This window comes from Aquila chrysaetos, chromosome 10, assembly GCF_900496995.4.
Source record: "Aquila chrysaetos chrysaetos chromosome 10, bAquChr1.4, whole genome shotgun sequence".
Taxonomy (NCBI): domain Eukaryota; kingdom Metazoa; phylum Chordata; class Aves; order Accipitriformes; family Accipitridae; genus Aquila; species Aquila chrysaetos.
The window spans coordinates 8,201,869-8,226,206 of NC_044013.1; the positions used below are offsets into that span (position 1 = coordinate 8,201,869).

At 38.8% G+C, this 24,338-nt stretch overlaps 1 long non-coding RNA gene across 2 annotated transcripts; it reads left to right on the forward strand.

Annotated features, from left to right (window-relative positions):
* Positions 1–750: 750 nt before the first annotated feature.
* Positions 751–15,140, forward strand: LOC115347687. 2 transcript variants are annotated; one of them, XR_003925572.2, is made up of 6 exons: positions 751–885; positions 2,263–2,311; positions 5,848–5,898; positions 7,305–9,153; positions 9,552–9,787; positions 12,177–15,140. It is a non-coding gene; the product is annotated as an uncharacterized LOC115347687 (long non-coding RNA). The 2 variants fall into 2 exon arrangements; XR_005933464.1 differs by having other exon boundaries at positions 7,305–9,787.
* The last annotated feature ends 9,198 nt before the right edge of the window (positions 15,141–24,338 follow it).

Below are 24,338 nucleotides of genomic sequence, written 5' to 3' on the forward strand. Positions count from 1 at the left end.
AAAATGAACTTTCCATGTATATACAGATCTGGGGTAGCAGCATTTTGTTTTTCACAAATGTTAATAAACATATGTGCACATAAAAAAATAAATAATTATGTCTGGCCTTCATCTACACTGCCAGCCAAGTGGGCTTTTTTAATCTGCTGAGTGACATTCATAAAAACAAGGTATTTTCTTTAGCACTGAACACATTGAATTGATAAATAATTCATTCCATTTGGTAGAAATGAACTAAATATTATATTTGAAAGAGTATATTTACTCCTTTTTGGATACATTCATACTTCAGGTTCGGTAGTAGAAGCCAAACATTGTTTCTATGTCATTTTAACCAAAATATTTGCTAGTCCTTTTCTCAAGGACTGAGAAGATATATGTACAGGGAGAAGGAGTTTATATCAGAGTATCGGAGGCCAATTAAGTCCTATCCGTTACTGTACCAGTTAAATTTTAACCCATTCCCAGTGCAGTACTTTGAGCCTATCGCGCTGGTGCCACTTTTAAAATTTACAACATTCGAATCTAAACCTCTTGTTTCAATGACGTTCTCCTCTCAAACCATTGGTTGTGTTGCTGATGAATATATAACACTGTTCAGTACACCCTGATGTAAAAAATTTCCCTCTCCGGTAGCTGTGCCATATAATCTGGAACCTGCACACGCACCTTCCCAGGCAACTGAGTACGGACCTTGTGCTCTTCCAGCCCTGATGTGCCTTTGTCTCTGCCTCTCCCTCTCCTTGCAGCTCAAGCGGTTTTTCCTGGGTGAACTGTCAACGAGAGCGTGGTCCACAGTGCTGCTCTGCTCCGGACGGCTCCTCTGCTCTCATCTCAGGGCGAGAACGGCCATACGTGCGAGTTCCACGTTTTGGAGGGAACGAGGTGGGTAAGAGAGAACGTGCTGTTAAGGGCAAGTGAAAGAGAAGAAAGTCCCGAGACTGGAGTGGGTGAGGGGATTGGGCTGAGTGGAGGGAACAGATTACAGCAGCGAAACCTACCAATTCCCAAGCACCTTTTGCTGCAGTTTTTACTCCGAGGTGAGGAAATGCAGTGGCAATAGCTCTACCAGTGGGGGGACCAGTAGCTGTTGCGAGTGGAAAAGAATTGAGGGATCATTTTATTCTTCTGAAAACCCAGTTATTCCGTGTACAGAAGGTGCAGTTAGTTTCACAATATTTAGGGATACTTTGGTATATTTTCTAATATTCATAGTGGGAAAGAATCAAATTAATCCCTGCACTCCTGGCAGTATGGAAGTGCCTCCAGCAGCCGGTGCAAAGGACTGAGCAGGAAAACAGCAAAAAGCCTTAAAATGCTTATCTAACCCTACAGTCATAATGAGCTCATCCACTGCCCCAAGCCTTTCTAGGAATGCAGGTATACACGGCGTTCAGCGCATTGAATGGCATGGTTGGCTGCACTCACTGTGAGTGCTTCATAATGCTGACAAATGACCTCAGGGATTTAGTTAACCAAGAGCATGAGTGATAACAGAGCTAATGTATACTTTCTAACACTGCACGCTATATTTTGTTTGCTTTTAATAGTGTAGCCAAAGTGTAAAAAAGGATGCAGGATTTTTAAAACTTCCCAATAAAGAGAAAACATTGTTTGAAGCTGTGGAAGCTGCATATCCACTGGCACAGCAGCTAATGCAGTTTGCTTCTCCAGTATTGCCCTAAAGAATCTTTAGAGATTCATATATAAAATGCAAGTACCTAACTTGCTGTAAAAAGCTACAGTAGTGCCTTTGGCAAGTTTCCCTGGCCTGCAGAGGATAATTACTCGTGGAACACAAGTACAGCTCCAAACGGGACCTGATTAGATGTCCAGCTTTTTCGCATACAAATACCATGAGATCTATCCATCCTCATAAGAGTATCTGTGATATCTTGATGTGGAATTTTGACTTTAAGAGCCTAATCAGGGCTCACTTTAGCAAAGGAAAAACAATCTAAAGGGAGCAGATACTTTTCCCATCAGTTACAAGAAGGATTTAGAGAGGTACGGAGCACTGTCAGGCCCCACTTCCAGTCTGGTGTTATCCTCCAAGTCAGTAGTGCAGCTGGAGATGTGAGTGAGCCAGAAAGGCTGGCTAGTTCTGGATGGAAACGTGTCTACAGCAAAGGCCAGCTTGGAAATACAGCTTTGTGTTTCAGCCCAAAACCAGCCAGAAATGGTCACAGCTTAAATTTAGCAAAATGTACTTAGGCCTTGGTTATTCATCACAGCTAACCACAGTTAGCTTGTTCTTTACAGGTAAAATTGTGAATGTTCCTATGTGGTTCCCATGAATACCATGGTTCCCGTGAGTACCGTATATAACAAAGAAAAAAAAAAAAAAAAAAAAGAGAAAACTGCATTTTCAAGAAGCTTCCACAGTGTTTTAAGATAATTTTGTGTTTGGGCATTTTTAGGCATTTACCAATGCTTTTAATGGAATCACGGGGTTTATGCTATTAGATCACCCTATTGGTCTGTCCAGACCAAATGGTCTTTAGTCACAGCTAATGCTTGAGCTAGTCAGAAAAGTTTAACAGAAATGGCTTGTGCTAGAAGAATTATGGTGTTCCCCAAGTATTCATGGAAATATGTGAGTTCTGATAAAAACTTTAAACCAGCTAGATCGCTCCTGTCCAGGATGGACTTTGCTGAGGAGTTTAAAAGGGAAGATTATGCAGGAGAGAGAAAAGAGGTCCAACAATTAGTGAACTCAGATGTGGAGGAATGAGATTCAAGTATCATTTATACAGACAGAGTTTTGACACATATGCAGGGAAATAAAATATACATTACAAAAATTACTGGATTAAAAAAAAGAGCAATTTGATACGGATTTACTGTGTAAAAATTGAGGTGCAATATTTGTAGTTAAACATTTATATAAATGAAAGCTATGTGTAAATTTCTGTACAAATGATGAAGACGACCCTGATTTAAGTCATTCAAAAAAAGAACATTTAAATATGTAAATCAGAGATTAACTAAATTTGGGGAGGGTTATCAAAAATGTCTGTTATCTTTGAACACGAACATATGCTCACTATGCTAATTCTGGAGGCTCCTTAGATCAAATGCTGGCATATTTCAGTGTTTTGCATTGCTTTAAATTTTAACTTCAGATATCATCCCCAGTTTTCCTTTTTTGTATGTTTTTTTCTATTACCAAATGTCAAATTAAGAAGGGCCATCTGAAGGGAAAAATCTTACTGTATTCCTGTGTTGGACTCTAGATGTTGCATCTTGCTGGTTACTGACCTGAGAACAGTCCAAAAGAATACGAGACCACAACTTGGCCACTCCATAAACTCATAAGTAAATATAAAGTACCACAGAGGAGAAACTTTATTTAATTTTTTTTCCTTAAAAATGCATGCCTTTAAAATGGTTAAGATTAGAGAGCCCCCAATTTTTAAATACATTGGTGTCTGAAGGTTGTTGATGGCTCTATGTATTAGAAGACTAGTCAGTCATTGTTTTAGGAGATGATATTTGTCACAAAAGAAAACAATGTGATTTCATGGAAGGAAACAAATTCCTCAGCTCCTGGTTGTACAAGAAACTTTACTGCAGGTTTCTTCCTCATAAGTTACAGAAATAGACTGTGTGGTACAATGGTAAAATGAAGTTTGACTGCTGTTTTATAAATCTCACTACTATTTGGGTTTTTTTTTTCTTTAAGATGAAGATGATAGCATGATGAGTAGTTTGTTTTAATTTTTTACATAATCCACAAGACATTTTTTTCTATTAGTTTAAGCACTTGCATCTCTGTCTTTTGTGCCCCCTAAGAGCTCTTTCATTAAGGTGTAAATATGTTCCTAAAATAATGAAAGTGTCATTATCACCCTTTTATTCATTTAGGTGCCCATGAAGGGAACTGAAAAGGCATTTAGCTAAAAGCATACTTTTAGTATAAAGAGAGAACATTAACGTAAGAATCTCTGCAGATCATTAGTCTGATTGTTCTCTAATGTATACTCCCTTGAGTTTTGTTTGCCAGAATACAGTGTGAGATAAATGGGAGGCACATCCGTGGACAGACACTAGGGGTTTTCATTCATTGCTCACCTCTATCTCTCAGCACTGGCCTGATCCAGCAGAGTATTCACTTACATCCTTATCTCCAAACTGACGAATAGCCCCCGTCTGTATCTTGTATGGCTGAATCCCTCCAGAAAAGAGCAGGTCACTTAAGACTAAGTGATATTGTAAGACTGCTGACTTAATGTTTGAAGGATAAAAACCACAGAGGGCCCTAAACGTTGTAGATGAATCCCCAAATTCTTTATTTTCTACAGAGTAGGCAACTGCCTTTTTTTTTTTTTTTTTTTTTTTTACATTGTCCACAGTATGTTCCCACATGGTTCCTCCTGGAACAATGTGAGCACTGCACGTCATGGGACCTGGTAAAAAGCCTGAAGTAATGTTGCAAAAAGATGTCAAAATATTTCACTTAAGAAAAAATGTTCTGATTTTTTATTCTTTTTGAGGTGATAGTATTTTGACTTTTTGGAAGAAAAGACTTAAAATTTTTATTTGCTCTTCGAATGAAATGAGTAATCCCTGTAGGGATTTTAGGTGTGTTAGTATCCATTGCTTCCCTAGGTAAATTGTCCTGCTGGCTACCTATCTGTAATATACTCCTTTGAATTTGAATTTGTCTAACATTAGCTTCTAGCCTTTGCATGGAATTGCACTTTTTCCTACCCTCTATACCAACCATAAAAATGTACTTCAATCTCTGAAAATTTTACAAGATGAGTTTGCAAAATCAGCCAAGCTACTGGTTGCAAATACCAGTGTTTCAAATCTTAAAACATTTACAAGTAGCTTTCGATATCAGAGACAAAGGTAATGGCTACTAGGAGTTACTGTGAGGTTTGCGTTCATGGCATGGACTCAAAGTACAATCTTGCTACCAACCCATGTGCAAATAAAAGAAAACAAAATAAATAAGCTTCAACATCTTCAAATAAAAAACTTAACTCTGATATTCTGTTGTCCCTGTGCTTTAGAACTGGAATTGGCAATGCCTCTCTAACACAGGGTTGAATTTTTTTTTGGTCAACTCACAGCCAGTCGTTGTTCTTTGACTAAGGTTGCACTCTAATCTTGGATGCTATATGAATTTAAAGAGAGCTAATGAAGATTTGTGGAAAATGGCTTGGCATTTGTCCATTACTACTAATAGGATTAGAGAGGTGATGATTTGCCCACTGGAGGTTTTGATACCTCTGAATAAAGAAGGCAACCTGCAAGCAATACTTGCAGCCCAGCTATTGCTATTTACGGTGCAACATTGTTTGGATGGCAGTGCTGTTTCTTTTTCACCACTCTTAACCTCCACTACCATTTTTACAGACTGATCCGTACAGGTTAGTCATCCTTTCTATATCCAACAGTTGCTCTGCAGTATGTCAGAAGCTGCAGGAGACAGGGAGTCAGGATCGATGTCCACTTTTCATAGAAAGGAAAAAAAAAGAAAGCAAGAAGGAGAGGTGTCACATTTCTTAGCCTAGAAATTGCACGGTCGTTGAGCTCATCAAGTTACAGTGTGGTAAGTCAGCCCCTGACACTTGTCCAAGTGCTTCCTTTTAAGCTGAGGAACATGTAAACTAATACGAGTCAGTGCAGTCTGTGATGAGAAGGTTAAGTTGCATTAGTTTATTGTCTGAGTTTAACAGCATGTACTAGCTTGCTCCTGACTTATCTGTCATGTAACACTTAACTAATTTGCTAAATAATGTGTCTGCATGTCCAAACTTTTAAAAGTTTTCATGAAAACAGCATTTCATGCGATTCGAATAATTTTCCTTATTATGTTTTATTCACTGACAATAGATGTGATGAGAAGGAGGACATTCACACCTTTTGCCTGTTTATGAGAAAGAGGTAAATTAATATAGCTATAGTTGGTAAGACCTTTTGAGTTACACCTTTCTTGGGTAAAATAACAAAATCTAGCATATTAAAAACCTGACATTTATGAAAAAGAGCATCTTGAAGTTTTTTGACTCAAAAAGACTTCACAAAATATTTCAAAATTATCAAGTCATTCCATTAGAAAACTTTTTAAGGGCATTCCAAAGTGTTATCAATTAATAATATGATTGAAATAACCAGGGAGCTGCTAAAGTCCTGTGTACAGCCCCCATCGGTTAATATTTAAAAAATGGAAACGATAACTAGACATGATTTAGGGTTTAGGAACTAATTACTAGACAATGGGGGTTTATGTTTATGTCAGAAAAGGTAATGGATTGTGGTCTGGTCAATAAACCTTGAAAAACCACTTGGAACTGCCAATATTAGGGAAGAAGTAGGTAAAAGGTAATTCCTAGAGGGAAAGATCACGACCACCAACTCATTGACCACCTTCTCAAAAGAAGACAATGAAGGGAGAAGACAGAGTCTGGGCACTAATTTACATGAGGGGCAGAGAAGAAGGAACCAATCATTAACGAAAATAAACATGAATATGTATTAGTTAAATGTATAATTATGAGGATTTTTGAGACAAGGGTGTGCTGTCTTAGGACAGGCACCCATTCATGCACATCAATGAAATTGGTTTGAAAATACCTTGACTCTGTGTGTTATTGGCTTGCACACCAGGTAAATGAACCCCGTTTGTGGGACAACAAAAGCATTAATTTGATTTTAATTTTAAGCTAACTACGTAATGCTGTTTACAGGGAGAAATACTCAAATAAAATGAAAGATTTTGAAGTTATTACAATAAACATAGGTTATTTCATATTTGACTTCACATCAGCGTGAGATTGGGAAATTTCCTTCCATTTATTCCCTATTTTTAAAAAGCAATGTGAATGTAGTGATACTAAAATAAGTCAGAGCATTACTTCTCATACCAGAGAGTGCAATTTTCAATGGAAGTGCTGAGAAAATGGGTTTTCCCAGGGAAAACAAAACAAACAAAAACCAAACCTTGATATTTGCTAATCTTGCCTTTTCTGAAAACGTTGACAACAAAAGTAATTTAGAAATGTTGCAATAGTGTTATCTATATGTCTACGTTAGTGTGATTAATGCTTTTGTTCTCGTCTATGAATTCCCTGCCTGGGTTGCAGTTTCGCAGATGTTTCACAATCTCTCCTTCTCCTTAGCTACTACTATGCATCACAAGAGCCTCTATACTACCAAAGATGGGGAAATCTCTTTTTTGCAGAGGAAGGGTAGCATGAAGTCACAGTGGCCTCTTTTCTTTGGCCAAAAAATAAGACTTTAAGTTTTTAAGTACTAATTCTTTAACTTAAAAGTTATTTCCCCCTCCACAGATACCACAAACATCTCAGAAAAGTGAAGAAAAGCGTGCCACCAAGAAATGCCATCAAGAGCCACCACCATGACCACAAGCAAATGTCTGATCGGCTTGGATTTTCTTTCTACCTACCCATCACTGTTCCTCCGAGTGGACTTTATCTCCTTATTTTCTTACTCTGATGTACTAGAATTAAGAAAGGACATTTAAAAACATTTTCATGTAGATCATCAGTTGGTTTTGGTGTTTAAATCACTGGCTAGCACATATCATTGACAGTCCTTGTTCAACTAACAAGTGGTGTACGTTTAGACATAACCTAACCTGTAGAAATAAATCAGCCCAGGTTCATCACGAGCCTTTCAACCTTAACCACATTGAAGTACTCTATGAAGACACATAGAGGGAAATTCCAGAAAAGTCAGCACTTAACTACCTTACTAACACTACCTTAACACCATGTAGTGTGTCATGATGTAAGTTGATCCTTTTGGTTAGGATAGGACTCCAAAACGGGAGCAGCAACTCAGTCAGCTTAACAGAATAATTTAAAGACATACACAGGCCATTTTCACTGCCACATAGTACCAGAACAGCAAAGCAGCAGAAGTAATGTATACATCATTGATTTTTATCCCTTTCAGAGCTGCCTTTCTTAGTACTTTTAATGAAACATTAAATGATTGTAACGTAAACTGTAACAGAATGGCATAGTTTTATACTTTCTTAATTGGATGCTAATATCCATGTCAGTATTTGCATGAAAAATGGTGTACTAAGCCAAAATATCAAGGTTTTTAAAACTCATAATCATTCTTCTGCTGATACCATCTGTCAGCTTAATCTTCACCTCCCAGAATTCAGGGAAGAGGGTGCCTTCAGGGAAAGGAAAAGGAAAAAAATTACTGTTATGAAAGTACCGTAAATTGAGTTTAGACCATGGACTTGAAATCCCATCTGATTAGATAGGACTTATTAGTTATTAATTGTCAGAGTTGGAAAATAATTAAGAATTACTGTTGGGGCACTGTCACTCATCCTCCCTGAAGAAGCTGTAGGGCTCCCTGGAGAAGGCGATGGAAAGCAGCTCACACGCACAGCCCGCACAGCAAGCCGCCTGCAGAGAAGTTACAGAGGCTGTCTCTGAGATCGCTTGGCTCAGCTGAAATTCCCTCACGAGCAGTGAAAGTCTGTGTATCCTCTGCGCTGCAGTGGAGGGCAAGCGAAGGAGTCTGAATCGCGTATGCAGTGTGCTTGATTCTTCTTGAGCTTGTTATTTTTACAGCGACCCTGCATCTGCATAACCTGCATATAGCTTTTGCCTGGGACAAGCCACCTGCTACATGTACATCCTTCTTCAGTGTACCATTAGATACCCAGTAAGAAAGTCAAATCCTCATGAAAAAAGGGAGGAGTGGAGCTGGAGAGCACATTACCTGCTGCAATTTATTCTGAAATTAGAACATATGGGCAAAGCAAGCGCATATCTTCTTCAAGATTATCTCAAATCTCTGCCATACTGCAGGGGCTACAGGCCAACTCTTTCTTAACAAAAGTAAGAGGGTGAATTTTCAAGTATCTCCAGCTGTTGGCAAATTCTCTGTCACGTAGCTACTTTACTAGATTGCCCTAAAGAAATTCAAAAGCCATCGTTCTCTCAAAATGTCGCTATTGTTCAAATTTTAGAGGCAAACAAATGCAGCTGTACCTCCCCGGCTTCCACTGAGGTGCTCGGTCTCTGGAAACACCTAACTGGAGGTAATCCCTGCCCATGGAACAGTACAGGTGAGACCTGGCTCCTCTCCATCGCCAGGGATTGGATTGCAATAGGAGTGAATCTACAGAGCAAACCAGCGCGTGCTGAGGTCTGTATCCTGCATGTTTGGGGATTACTCTGCATTAGCTCTGGTCTGATCATGTTGAGCCCTTAGTGAGTGCAGTGCGTTGTGTGATCTCAGTGTGCATCCTCCAGTTCAGGCTCATTCAAAAGCAATCTGCTTCACACATTTAGGGAGAATTTTGCAAGCAAGCCCATGCACAGTAAGTGGGGAAACTAGTAAGAACTGCTTCAAATGTGCCCATCTAATCCAAATGAAACAAATATACTTTATTTCTTTTTTTCCTTTACTTTAAACCAGTATGAGCTTTGAAAAAAATATACAGGGCATTTTTAAATGATTTTATTTTTAAACAAACAAAGAAGTCAAAGTGTTTTAATGTTGCAATGCTTCAATTTTTTCCTCTTTCTTTTTTTCCTCCCCAGGGAATACTTACAGCTTTTCATACTGCTTTGAATAGCTGGTCAGAGGAAAGCGTGGAAGTAAAAACTTGATCTACTAATAGCTGCTCTGCTTCCCTGCTATCTGCTGCTGCTGCCTTGCTTGCTTGCGAATATGTGCCACAAACAATTATGAAAAAAACTAAAGCAGCATGTAAGAAGTGTGTAGCCCTTGGCATGTGCACAGAAGGTGGTATTTGCAAGAGCCTCCAAACCAGCAGGTAAGGAGTCTTTGCTTCAGGTTTCCCAGCTGGGGCAGGAAGGAGGTACGGTGGGAGGAATGTAATTCAAAGAAGACAAGGGGAAGTAGAAATGGAATTTTCATATGGAAAATTCTTATTTTGGCAAACAAAATCAAAATTGTTCCAGGAAAATTTTCTTCCGGTATCTGGAATCAATGAGCAGCCGCGAATGCCCATGATCCTCTCCAGCTCCTAACAAGGCAGACAGGATTGGACTGCATCAGGGCTCCAGCACCAGACAACCAAGCTTTTATCATTAATTTTATTTTCATATTGTCCAAACTTAAAATGAAGCATGTGGTTAAGTGAACAGGATGGACCAGTTGGAATAAGGAGAAATACTGTTAGGTTCTAACTTGGAAAGCTGTTCCACGTAAAGTGGCCTTTTTTTGTCCCGAGAACTACATTACATAGATATAAAATCTTTGTACAGAACAGCTTGCAAATTTGAGGTTTCATAAGGTTTTTGTATATATATGCACACACATATATATATGTATACATTTATTTAGTTATATAAATGGCATTGTACTTTTCTTTTATTCAACTGCCTCCCCACATCTCATATTAATTTTCTGAATTATTTGTGCTATGTTTTTCTGCAATCCCAGAATTACTTAAAATGGTCCTACTGACCAAGTTTCCCAGAATTAGAGTCCTCAGATTGGTGTTCTGGTAATTTAATGGCAGAAGACTGACTTTCAGAATACTAAAAAAAAGGAGATCATTATTTTGCTTTTCTTTTCTCTTTCTTTCTCCCCACCCTTTCATTCAATAAGTAATTACTAGATTAAAAGAGGGAGGGGAGTGTTTCACATATACCCTTGTAAGTAGTTTTAAAGCTCAAGTAGTTTATCCTACTTCCATTTATTAATACAAGACAGAGTCTAAAGTACACACAGCACAACACATATTCATTTAGCAGTGACAGGTTAACCAGACTTTCTAAACAAAGAATATTAAACACTGTTCAATCAGTGTCATCCGCCAGTTCTTTGTTTGGTCCATTATCTGGAATCTGAAAGAGGAATTAAACTCCCCCATCAGATAATAATCAGTCATTCTGATGCAAAAGAATTTCCATAATTTATCCTCCAAGGTGAAATTCCACCCTGTGCAGAGGACCCGCCGGAGGCAGACAACCCACTTCAGCCTGACGTAAGTCTATTGAAGCCTCAAACAACACATAAGGCCCTGTGCTGCTCCTTGCAAAGAGACTTTTTTCTGCAAGGCATCGTATCACCTCCCTTCCAGAGAAGTTAATTGTGGTTATACCAAAGGCCAAATTAATTTCATCATCAGCTTACAAATCAAAGTTGGGTCAAAAAGGACTATCATACCACTTCAAATAATAAAATCCCTTATAAGGTGAGGAATTATTTGCCCTCCCTCTGAAGTATTTCTCTTGGGAGATGAAACAGAGAAGGGCAGAGAATGGCAACTCCATCTATTTCATACGTTCTCAGTGTCCTTTCACATACACAAGCCCTAAAGCCAGAGCTTCTTGGCTGTCCATGTTGTTTAAAAGGTGATTTGAAACTTTTTTTGTGAACATGCTGCGCTTAGTTTTGTGTGTCACTGACATGTTTCTCTAGAAGATGTCCTAGTCTGAACCTTAACTCAGGACCTGGCAAGTAATTTAGCACTTATTTATTGAAACATGTGCATAAGCCTTAAAACCACCAGACAGTTCCAGCACAAACATCTGTCTTTTCAAAAGATAACACACTGTCAAAATGCCCCGGAGCTGAATCTCTTCCTTTGGTTTGAAGTAGAAGCAGTAGCAGCTACAGTAGTTAGACAGCAAGTATTTTTGGAAAGATGACAGCTGGGTTGTCAGACATTAATGCTGAATTACACAACGCTTGTATGTTACAGCAGAAATGTAATAAGCAATTATTCTTACATTATCATATATAGGGCTGCCAAACTACTGTCTGAGAGGTAAGATAAAGGACTTGGGGTATGTACCGGTTCTACTGATGTTAGGGGGTTTCCATCAAGTGTAACTGATGTTAGGTCTATTTTCACTCTTGTCATGTAAGGAAGTATCAGCTTAAAAATCTGTCATGGAAAAAAAATCAACGAGTAACATCTCCAAGGCAGAATTATCCCCAGCATGAGAAAAGCAGGCAAGCTAGTTACTGTAACTGCTGCTGATGAGAACTTAGCTTCTTCATCAGCAGATTTAGTATACAGAATAAAATCATATTTACTTAGTCTTCAGTGTTGGAAGTCTCCAACCAATTTTATTGTATTTCACATATGTCATTTTTACACAGCACTATTAAAAAATCACTGCAGTCTTCAAAGGAAGTAAGGGGTCTCTGGGTAGTATTTATTTAGATCTGTTCTTGTCTTGAAACAGGAAATAAAAGAACTCAAGTCAGAGAGAAGGACGAGCAAACTCATTCAATAACCTCTTTGTCAAGGAAAAAAAACAAGCAAGCCTGGAGGTGGAAAAGAGATAACCGAAGTTCATATGACACAGGTCTGTGCAATCATAAATGAAGAAGTTAATAAAGTTGTTCATTGTTTCTCAAAATAGAAGAACTAGGGGACAACAAATGGACTGATTAGGTAACAGGTTCAAAACAATCAGGAAATACATTTCCATCATCTAGTTAAACAGTTGGTTTAGTTAAACTAGTTCGTTAAACATCTAGTCAAATTCATGGCTATGAGCCAGAAATATATTTGAAGTAAAAAGGTCAGCAGCCAAACTGATAGAAGAAAAAAGATCCATCGAGGACTTAGAAGGTATAATCTCTGTCTCAGTTGCAAAGTCTTATTCTTATATTTTTGCCCAGGTATACACTGTTGGTCACTACTGGAGAGTGGCTAATGGCCTAGACCAGACCTGACATGGCTCTTCTCATTCTCTAAATTACAAGGCTAGAAATTCAATTCACTTCAATTGTCAGGAACCCACCGAAGTCAGCTGACCTATGCAGATTTATTCTGAGGACCTCTCTGTATATTTTTAACAAACTATCATAGAAAAGGAAGGACCTTAGGAAAAGAAAAAAATACAAAAAAAAAAAAAAAAAAAAAGATCTTAAGAAGTCTTTTCATTACCTTAAGGTATCAACTATTAGAAATTCTGTTTGAAATACTTATGTGGTTTTCCAAGGAGCGACATTCAGCAACTGCTCCATCTTGCCTCCTGGTAAAGCTTATATAAGAAGGGCAGTTCTCCAGACCTGACTCTGCTAAACAAGGGCAGGGGGTTAGTTTTAATCAGACTCCTTCTCTGAAATGATGTTTTTTCAATCCTCATCTCACACCTCTGGTTTCTTAGATTTCAGCTCAGATTAAGCAGTAACTCAGCTCCAAAGCAACCAAAGTTACTTAGGTCAAATCCAACACAATGAAATAAATCCACAGTCAAGTCATGTTAAGAAAGATCGGTGTGTTTCCTCTTCCATTTGGGAACCATGCAACACGAAACTGCCCTGTTGTTTCCTGGAAGAATGAAGGTCTTTGAGCGCAATAACAGCTAAGCAGAAACATTACTTAGACTATCAGCTGAACCAAAGGTTGCTGATGACATCTGAAGTCAGTCTTACGTGGCATTAACATGTAAATATTAGGTAAATACATCACTAAAAGCCACTAAGTATTTTTTCTGATGTTAAACACCATCTGCTTCCCCTGTTTCATTTTTGAAAGACCCAAACCCATGACATTCTGCTCCATATCCACTTTGCCAAGCTGAGAGAGAGCTCTGTGGCATAGGCAGCTGTCCAGCTGTGGGGTTCACATCACAGATTCCTACGACCTCTGTGCCAACGCACCTCTTTTCCAGCTGGGCTTTGGCTTCATCCTTCCTCTGGCTGACCCACTGTTAGACTGCTAACGTCAGGTCCCTAACGACAGTCAGGGATACCAAATGCACATACAAGTGAACCTGTAATGAATCCCTATTGTAATTCCATCAGCTGTACAAAGTACATGGATTAAATACTACTTGCCACACAGATGAATGTTTTCCGGGGTGTGTATTTATTGGTAAGAAAAATTGACTAGCAGGGTACCTGAATTTTATTTATAGCATCTATTCATAGCACATAGACCCGTTCTACAATTGTAGTCACTATTAAAAAAGTCAACAAAAGGCTACAGTAATATCTGAACTTCTCTAGCAATTTCCTCTCTCACATTAGACATGCCTTACTTTCCCTTTGTTATCCAAGGAAGTATTATTTGTATAATGTTCCACTGTGCTTTAAATAGTTCTCCAGTTCCTTTCTCAGATGAATTAAGAATAAAATTATCTTTTATTAATCAAACACTATTCCTTTGTTACCTCAGATTCTCAGTTTCAGATGTGCTGGGGTTAAAAAAAAAGTCCTCTTCTCCCTAACTCCTGCAAAGCCCTCCAGGGAGTCCCTGTCACATTTAATCTTTCTCTAGCTTGCTGGTTCTCGGGGTGTCTTCTGAATAACACCAGTTCTGTCTATTTTATTTGCTCCCTCTTACACACGTGCAATTTAAGAAAAGTAATTGAAACTATGGCATCTCACCTTGCAGTATCTGTGTAGTTTGAACAGCCAAGTATCTAGAGATCAAATTTCTGCTTATCAGCTGCATAAATGTGATCCAAAGCCTGGAGACATCAGTGAACTCTGCAGGAGTTCACTTGCTGAGCAGGTGTTCATGGCCCATCACAGGAAAAGAGGTTTGGGCTAGAAATAGCTTTTTACCTCTCCAGACTGAGTAGCTTTTGCTGCAATTTGTACCTCTGGACCTACCAGTCAGTACAGTAACATCCAGGTTACTCTGAACTAGACTGCCAGTCCAGGCCAAACACAACGGTGAGGCAGCAAACAATTGTGTGTCTCCTGCCCAGGTTTTGCTATGCACATAAACTGGTGACGCTGCAGGAGCTCTGTATTGCCATACTGGAGCCACAGTGGCTGCAGTGAGAGCCTCTTGCCATGCCATGATACGTAGACTTCTAGGGCACTTACTGTCAGAAACTTTCTCACATTTTTTACACAACTGACCATGTTGTTTTCAGCCATGCAATTTCTTTTTTTTTTTTTTTTTAAGTGGAAGCTTGATTTTATATTTTTTAATTTTTTCTTTACATTAACTTCTGAGAATTAAAAAAATTACCAGTGTTAAACTGCCGTCTATAGAAATGAGACAGCAAACAGGCTGGTCAGACCTCATCAGACAGAATAGTTTTCTGTTGAAAAAAATCCCACCCTGCTATTTCCCAGAAATTGAAATATCTCATGAAAAGCATCCCTACATCTGGAAACACAGGTCTGAGCCATAATTCATTAAGCACCTAGACTGCCCGTTACAAAAGGGAGAATCTGTTAGCCCTGGGAAAGGCTTTGAAGCACTTCTGGCTCCGAGGCAGCTTCTTCCTTGGGGTGCCTCAGCGAGGACTTTCCTAAAGCCTGTGGGCAGCCCTGCCTGCGGGTCACCTCTGCAAAGGGTGGCTGGCAGAGCACCCACCCTCCAAAACCCGACCCTGTGTGTGTGGCTGTGCGTAGGCGGGGCGGGGGGAGGAATTCTCACCAATTTTTTTTAGGATTTTTACGTCATCAATTTTTTTGGCATAGTAGTGTTTCCCTTGCGTTGAGAACCCGAAAGCCACGTGCAGGAACACAACAGGCTTCTTTGGCTGCTCTTCTGCGGCCAACTTTGGTGTCTCAGGTCTGCAGAGCTGTGAAATCACCGGAAAGTTCTTTCGAAGTCTGTCTGAGCTGCCTAGGATTTTGGAAAGCACCTGAAAAACATGTTTTACTCCTTCCATACCATCATGGAGCAAAATTTGGTTGTACCAGCAATTTTTTAATTTGAAGCCTTTTTGTAAAACTGCAGTGCTGGATGGAACAATTTTGGACCTTGAACATTATCAGAGAATTCAATTTCCTAGACATCTCCAGTGCTGAGCTGCTCTTGTTTCTAATAGTGTGTGCCTAGATTCTCTCCTTGCTTTTCTATTGACAGAGAGACATTTAGAACCTTAAAGCTGATTTTTTTTTTTTTTTAACCTAATAATTGCATGTTAGGCTCATGAAAGTCTCTTCCAGGGATTTATGCTTTAATTTCATTCTCAAAGTCTCAGTCTTATTAAGCGACAGTGATCTTGGGATATTAAAAAGTCAATTACGTGATAATTTTTACTAGTCCCATCTTCTTTCAGAACCTCACATATTAACATTTTGTTATTATGGTCTGTGGTGGAAACTTATTCTTGGTGTGAGTGATAAGACAGGTGTTTGTCATTTTGAAGACTCCAGTAAAGGTATTTTAAGGCAGTACTTAGCAACATAAATTTAGTGTTGTCTAATAATCTATGTGAAATGTTCAAGAAGATTTTTCCATTCAGTTATAAAAATAGACTAGGGAAATTATCACGCACTTTCAAGCTTGGATGATGTTTTTATGTCTTTTCATAGAGCAGTTAATTTCTGGCTATTTCTTTTGTGATAGCAGGATGTAACTCCAGTTGCTGGCTCTTTCCAGAGGTAGGACTCTGGACACAAATGTCCGTGCTGAATGGCACAGACTGGTAGGTTACAGTGGCATCGGTCTCCCAAGCAGGTCTTTGGAAGTGTGCACCATCACTTGGGATCACTGTGTGGGTGGGAGGTGAGTGGTTCCAGAGGGGAAAAAAAGGGTCACAGTGAAACACCAGCCAGAAAACAGGTAATTCAGGGATGAAAATGTTCTCATGAACCACTTCTGACTACTGCTCTTCCGCTGCAGTACATTTTCTTGTGCTTTTGTCCAGCTTGTTTTGTGTTTTACTGTGTCCAGTGAAATAGTTTTGACTGTTTCCCTTGGGAAACCATAACACAGCAACCACACAGCACCTGCTGTCAAATAATTTTTTTAAATTTTCACTTGATTTCATCCCTGCTATTTACGCAATGCTTCATAATTCTTTGTATTTCAGTTTTAAGTATTTCCCATGCAAACACACCCTTAAAATATCTGCTGGCTGCTTTCCCTCCTCATATCTATATAATCTTGAATTTCTTTTTTTCTCGTGTTAGTGCTTCAAATTCTATGGGTAGGGGTTTTGTGGGGTTTGTTTATGCTGTAGTTTGTTACCCCTCTCACCACCCCCCTCTCTCTCCTGCCATCAGTGGACTTATGGCACTGTGATGTCCAAAAAGGCAGCTGCTGGATCACACCGTAAGGACTCCCACTGAGCTCCTGTTCTGGCAGTGCTGGCATAGACAGGAAAAAAAAAAAAAAAGCTACTTTTAAGGTATGGTAAAATAAAAGAGAGCAGCTGCAGCAGCACACTGTAAGAAGCTACAGCACTGCTCTTGCTCCCCTACCATAGCTGACTGTATGCACACTTTTTGTCTGGACTGCCCATTTCTATCTTAGGCATCCCTTAGAATGGGGCCTCTTCTTTTTAAGAGGTCGTTCCTTTGATCTCCAAGTGGAGGTCCAGGCACAAGTACAATTTGCAATTACTTAACAGTAGAAATTACAATAGTAGTTGTGTTGCCTTTTTTAAAGCAAGTTTTGTCTCTGCTAGTGAATATCTGCAATTTGAGCTATGGTTCTTCAGATGTAGGGTTTTTTTCCAATGAAGAATTCTAACATCAAGAAATTGGAGAGTTCTTTGGCTAATCTTCCTTTAATCTCTTTATCCTTTCACTTGGATCATTTATTCGCTATAGATAAAATAATAGAGATTAAAACCTTGCAATATTTCACTCTTTTAATTCACAATGAGGTCAACATAACACAGGTGGCCTTTTTCCTTCTTCCTCATTCAGTTTTGAGTAGGGTTAGTGAGTGGGTGTGGTGGCCAAACAACACGGCCACAGGCCACTGTACTAATTTCCCTAAGAGCAATGAGGCTATTAGCTCGCTTTCCTTGTCTAGCTGTACGTTTGTAGAAGCCTTGGGAAGATTTACCTTCTCAGATGGGCTATGAATTGCCATTTCAGTTAAAATTTATTCAAACAAAATGAACACAAGTCACTTCTAAATCAAAAAGTTTTTTCTTTTTTTTTTCTTTTTTAGTTTAAAAACTCTTCACTCTCATTAGAAAAAAAAAAAAAAAGAAATCAGGTTTGCCAGCAAACAGGAGATCCATATGGGAGGTTTAGATAATAGGTAACCATTAAAAAGAAGTTCTAGAGTCAGAGCTTAAAATACTATACAATATTTATATTTTTCTTATTTTACAGTCAACTCTCCTAAATAATGGAGTATTGTGATAACATACCCTATAAATACCTTTACGTAAATGCAGCTGACTGGATGTATTTTCTGCCTGAGGCTCTGGATTAGTACATGGTTTAAAATACTGCTATATTGCTTTAAAAAAGTAGAAAGCCCAAGTATTGTTGCTGTGAGCCAGAAGTGATGGGGTACTTGAGAATATGACTGGTAAGCAGTTACTTAGATTAATGAGCAGGATGTCTGCAGTCCACTAAAGAGCATCGGCGATCACTCAGACACCTGAGATACTGCACAGTGGGGATTTTCAGACCAGAAAAAGTTCAAATATAACGCTAAAAATACATAACATTTTTGCTAATAAATGAAGCTTGGAGTCATGCGCAGTGTATTCATAAACTAATTAACGAAGGAGGTTAAAAGTGAGTGGGAGATGCGTGACTAGAGGTGTATCAGTAGGAATACACACAGTAAAATGATGAGAAGCTGATTAAATGGATATAAAGGGGGATTGTGAACTGGATTTTGACCTCGTGGTGTGTTGCTTGGCTGTCTCTGTGCAGAGTTGCACTTACTAGGTACTGTTCTCCCTCAGTTAATGGATCTGGATGGCAAACCCAGTCCCGAAACATTGAGCTTAGAGATAACTGAGTGAGCAGGACTGTGTTTGGTCTTTTGTAATGAAGATTTGTTCCAGGGACTGGTAGAGGAGAGGAGAATGAAGGGTCCAAACGCGCATTCCTAGATCAGTTCAGGCTCAATTAAGTGACCTTTCTGCCTTTGTAATTCCCTATATCTTGATAGATAGTAGTTAATAATTTTAATTATCTACAACCAAAACAACATGGCATCTTGATATGAACAACTTGTCAGGGCAGGTAAAGGCACAGGGCTTTACAAAGTTGACAGTGTCTCTCTAGGTAGCAACTGCTTTTGACGGAAGGTCCCTGAACTGCTTAAGGTGCCTTTGAAATATTAAAAAAGAAATGGTTGGGTTTTTTTCTGGCTAGCTCCAGCTTGAGCCCTAGGTCATGTCAAAGTCAAAGTGTATTTGTTAATGATCAGTGCTAGCTGTGACGCTGAGCCTCGAGGGATGAAATGGGAAAGGGGGATTAGAACTAAATCGGCATATCTTCTAGATGTTGGGAAGAGAAAGGCAAGCAAAACTCCCAGGGAGTGGCAGTGATAATGTCCCCTATTCACTTGTCAGTGTATCTCACTCAAAACCAGAAACAAAATGACTTCACTGACACCGAAGAGATAATCCAGCCTCCATGCTTGTGCAGCAGCTAATATTAATCACCATGTCTAGTCGGACTTCTGACCATTACTGGCACTGGGAAGTGTGTCCAAATTTAAGGTTATTTTTCCTTAATCAACCACTGATTTGTTTCATCCAGCAACTTGACAAATGACACAATGACAAGTTTTGGATAATTAAATAAATATATGTAAATTAATTCCCCAAATTCATCCATTCCACTGTTGCAAAAGGTGGAGGAAAAATACCTTTAACAAACACATTTTCAAGGAAATTATAATTTTCTTTGTGTTATAAGTAATACAATATTAAGCACATACCTCAACTCCTGAACTATGTCTGCATCTTTGATGTTAGTGATCAAATATTCATTGCCTCGATTATTCAAATAATTAGACATTTTATCAGTTTCTTTGAAAAGCTCAGAAGTAAAAAGGCAAATCCCTTGAAGGGGTGTTCAATATTTAGTTTACTGTCAGTGGAAGAGTCATCAGGCAGGAGGATACTGTGACAGGGAAAAAAAAGTTGTTTGTTGCAGAAGGTCTCAAATTTTCAAAGTGAATGCTTTATGACTTTTGCTGTGTTGTAGCTACTTCTTGCTCAAAAACTGGAGGCCAGATCCTCACCTGGGGATGCTTATCACCATTCCAGTAGCTTTAATGGAAGCAGAGCCAGGCCAGCCCAGGGAGCGCTGGTCTTAGATGAAAACCCTTACACAGCTGTAGGGTCTGCTCAAGCACCCATTCTGCTTTGACTTAAATGGTGTTTCAAGACAATACCGTGAGGAAACTCTGCATTTCATCCTTGCAGAAGAGGTGACGAATATGCATAAAAATAGAATTAAAGATCATGTATAATTAAAACCAGCTACGTAAATTCCTTAGTTTCTTTATGAACAACAAACAGTGGCACTGATTAAATCCCACCATTTTTAAGGTTATAATTTAGCAGTGGCTTAAAAAGAAAAATTACATATTTAGATCTTTATTATGCTTAATTGTTTCAAGCTTTCTGACTACTGTGTGGATGTTGTGGAACATTAGAATAAAATCAGCTCAATGCTCATGCTTAATGTGTGAGAAATTTTTTGTTTGTTCTAATTTCTACCCTTTTATATTAATTGTAATCTGCAGAGAATGGAGGCTCTAGTTGTCTTGCTGATGATAAATACAAATATAGCAACAGTATTTTTCTTTCTATTTATTTATTTATTTCAACCTGGATGTACTCCGTGCCAAACGTATCTCTAAAGAAAGAACAATGGGAGCTTGTCAGTGTGCATGCACTGTAGAAGTGGGTGTGAATGTGTGTGTATGGGTGTGTATGTAGAATGTATGTATGTTTTTTTTATTGAGAGATAAAATATAAAAGTGCTTTCCATCACTTTCTGCTACAGATTTTTGTTATGGCTCCATGCTCCAGATGCTTATGTAAGCATGTGGAAATATATTCTCAAAAAAGACTGAAGTGGCTTGACTTAAGTGTTAATTATTTTACAGATTCAATCATGATAAACGTTAGCCATAAAAAAAGAGGTCAGCATGAATGCTTCATAATAAAATACTGTTACAGCTATACATGAGTACAGCTAACATCTTATGTTATGGCTCCATGCCATAACTACAAAATGAGTTTAGACAAGAAACTGGGGAACATATGAGACAGAATAAATCTATCATGTTGTTTCTAGAACACCTTCTCTTTTGGGACAGTGCATATCCATTATAGCTATATCACAGAAAGCAGAATAGTGACAAGCAGGACAAAAACATAACTGTAAACATATTTGCATGGTACTTCTGACCCTATCGAAGGCCATAAAGGTCTGGAAACTCATTTTGCCGCCTGCTGTAATTTTATTCCTAATGGACCACAGGTTGCAATACTGCAGACAAAACGTGGTCAAGGACAGGCATGTGAAATCCTCAGGGCTGTGTGAGCAGAGGGTGACCGGTCTCGCAATGGAGGAACTTCTTCCAAGTCCCAGGGTAGGTGACCAGATCTGATGTCTGCTGTCACTGCTCATGCACTCCCCAGCTACAGATGCCAGGAAGGTCAAACCAGGAATATGCCAACAGACCTGGGCTGTTTGGTTTCACCATCCTAAACTATGCCATTGCAATAATGAATAATACAAAGAGTTAAAAACACAATCATATTTTTTTTCTAGCTTGAATTTTTGAAGTAATTCTATGAACATGGAAACAGTTAAGTAATTTCTGAAGAAAAATACATGCTTATCCATATTCAAGCACTACATTTTCAAGAGGCTTTTCTTTTTCCTCAATACTGGATCAGAAATAAAGATTGCAGTTGTTACAAAGAAGTCAAGGAGAAAGAGGACAACTGGGAGCATTAAAAGCAGGCAAGTGTTTTTATTTTCATTTTGGTTTTGTTACCCTTCAAAATAAGACATGACCTCACTATGTTCTTTCCTTCAACAATGATTTTCCATTCATACTGAAAGAATCCAGGGTTTCTATGAAACTCAAACAAAATACTAAACTAATTCTTTAAGCAATATATAAAAAATTCATTGTCTTGCGAAGGCCAAATAAGTTTGAGTGCCAACAAAATAATGCACTGGCTCTCTCTGATGGACATTATCATTGCTGAATAGCATGGGTTTTGCACAGATGGTATTCATTGCCAGCAAAATATAAGAAATGACTGGCTGGTGTCAAACTGGGCTTCGCGGTTTAACCCCAGCCAGCAACTAAGCACCATGCAGCCGCTTGCTCACTTCTCTCCACCCAGTGGGATGGGGGAGAGACTTGGAAGGAAAAAAGGTAAAACTCGTGGGTTGAGATAATAACAGTTTAATAGAACAGAAAGGAAGAAACTAATAATGATGATAATAACAATAATAAAATGACAATACTAATAAAAAGATTGTGATATGCAAAACAAGTGATGCACAATGCAATTGCTCACCACCCGCTGACCGATGCCCAGTTAGTTCCCGAGCAGTGATCCACCCTCCCAGGCCAACTCCCCCCAGTTTATATACTAGACATGATGTCACACCGTATGGAATACCCCTTTGGCCAGTTTGGGTCAGCTGCCCTGGCTGTGTCCCCTCCCAGCTTCTTGTGCCCCTCCAGTCTTCTTGCTGGCTGGGCAGGAGAAGCTGAAAAATCCTTGACTTAGTAGAAACACTACTTAGCAACAACTGAAAACATCAGTGTGTTATCAGCGTTCTTCTCATAGTGAACCCAAAACATAACACTATACCAGCCATTAGGAAGAAAATTAACTCTATGCCAGCCAAAACCAGGACACTAGGCCATGGATTGGAAGCAGTGCAAGAGAGAGAGAAGATACAAATTCAAAGGAACACATTATGGAAGTGCTCACTTGCCATGAGGGCCTGCCATTGACTCTATTATAACAAATTCAGAGCCATATGGTAGCAGTTGTTGTCAATCCATATCACTTGACATAAGAACAACAGTAATGACACCATTTGAGTGTCTCCTCATTTATTTTCGGATGTTTGTAGCTCCTTTGTAAATGGTTCATCAGTAGGAAAGGTGACAGACTATTGAGTAGAGGTTTAGTGTACATTCCTTGAGTAGGATGTACTTAGGAGGTAGAAGCAGAGGTTTTGCTGATTGCTTCCATAGCAAACTACTAAAAGGGTTTTCTTAAGAGAGACTGTGGATATCCTATAACCACAGAAGACCAAAGAAGAAGGAGGGGAGGCCCATTGCCTCTTGATAGCTCAAAGAAATGGAGCAAAGAACATTTACCCTCTACACCAGCCCACAGAGGAGATGGAATTCTGCACAGAGGACCCTAAATCTGCCAGGCAATCAAGTCAACATACCTAACACCAAAAGAACCTTTCCGAATCCTTATTTTTGGGGGGGGGGTGAGGGTGAGTGATCTCTGCGTAGACTGACTTTGAAACTGAGTTAATGGCTATGCTTTTCTATTCCTCGTGTAGTCCTTAGTCACTGCAAGATCTTACACAGAAGCCTGCAGTAGTGAATATGAGCAAAAAATAGAGCCACATAAATATTCTGCTTGAAAGGAGCCAGTTAAACATGTAACTCTTTTTAATTGAGAGAAGTGAGTAAACAAAATCCTAAGTGGAAATTCAACATCTTTTTGTATTATTTCATATAACGAGACATAACCTTCATAGTTCTCCAAGTGAGTGTTTAGAAAGCTGCGTGCATAGGTCTAGAACAGACCTTGTCCTAGAGAAACTGCTGAGCACAGCTTTTATATTGTTGTATTAATGCAATTTATTTACTGTGAAATGTTCGCATTATTGAATCCTATTTTTCTACCAGCTGGTCGTACCGTGAAAAGCAAACCATCCAGCTTAAATAAATAAAACAATACTATTGTGCTGGTAAGTCAGAAAGTAGACTATTCTGTATAATGGAAATGCAAATATGAATGCAATTGTTATTTCATGGATAAATGGAACTTACAGAAAGGTGGTGCAATGTTTTTCCGCTCTTTTGTTCATATAATCGTTAGGTCACGTACTAATCCATCCTTTGTTTGCCGTATACCATACATTTTAGTGCACTGCTGTTATGGAAGAATGGTATTTCAAAAGGGCTTATGAACATTTCTTTTCTGAGCTAGCAGCTTGGTGACCAGAGGTTGAGGTATCGAATTACCAATGGTCTCCAAAAGTTATTTCACAGACACATCCTCTTAGCTGAAGATTTCTTGAGATAATAGCTGTTTTCCTGTGGGTCTCTTTTTCATGTTGGAGAGTATTCTCAGTACAGCATCCTTTTAGGTAGCTCTCAGCACTCCAAACAGTAAGCTGATGACCATGCTACTTACTTACTGTGTCCTCTGTCTATTTTTGCACTCATTTCAAGGTTCAGGAATTATATTAATTAAGAACAAATATGTAACCAGGAAAACTGAAGATGACCGTTAACTTTCCAATAAACATTTTTGTTGCCATAGTATTTTTTAGTGTTCTAAAAGACTGGTGAATATTTTGCTAACATTACTTTTTTTCTTTCTTTTATTTTTCTATGCACATAATGAAGTTCGGAAGGGTCTGGGGCTATCAGAATTGGAGGATCGCAAAATCTAAGGTTGGTGGAGGTAGCACATAAC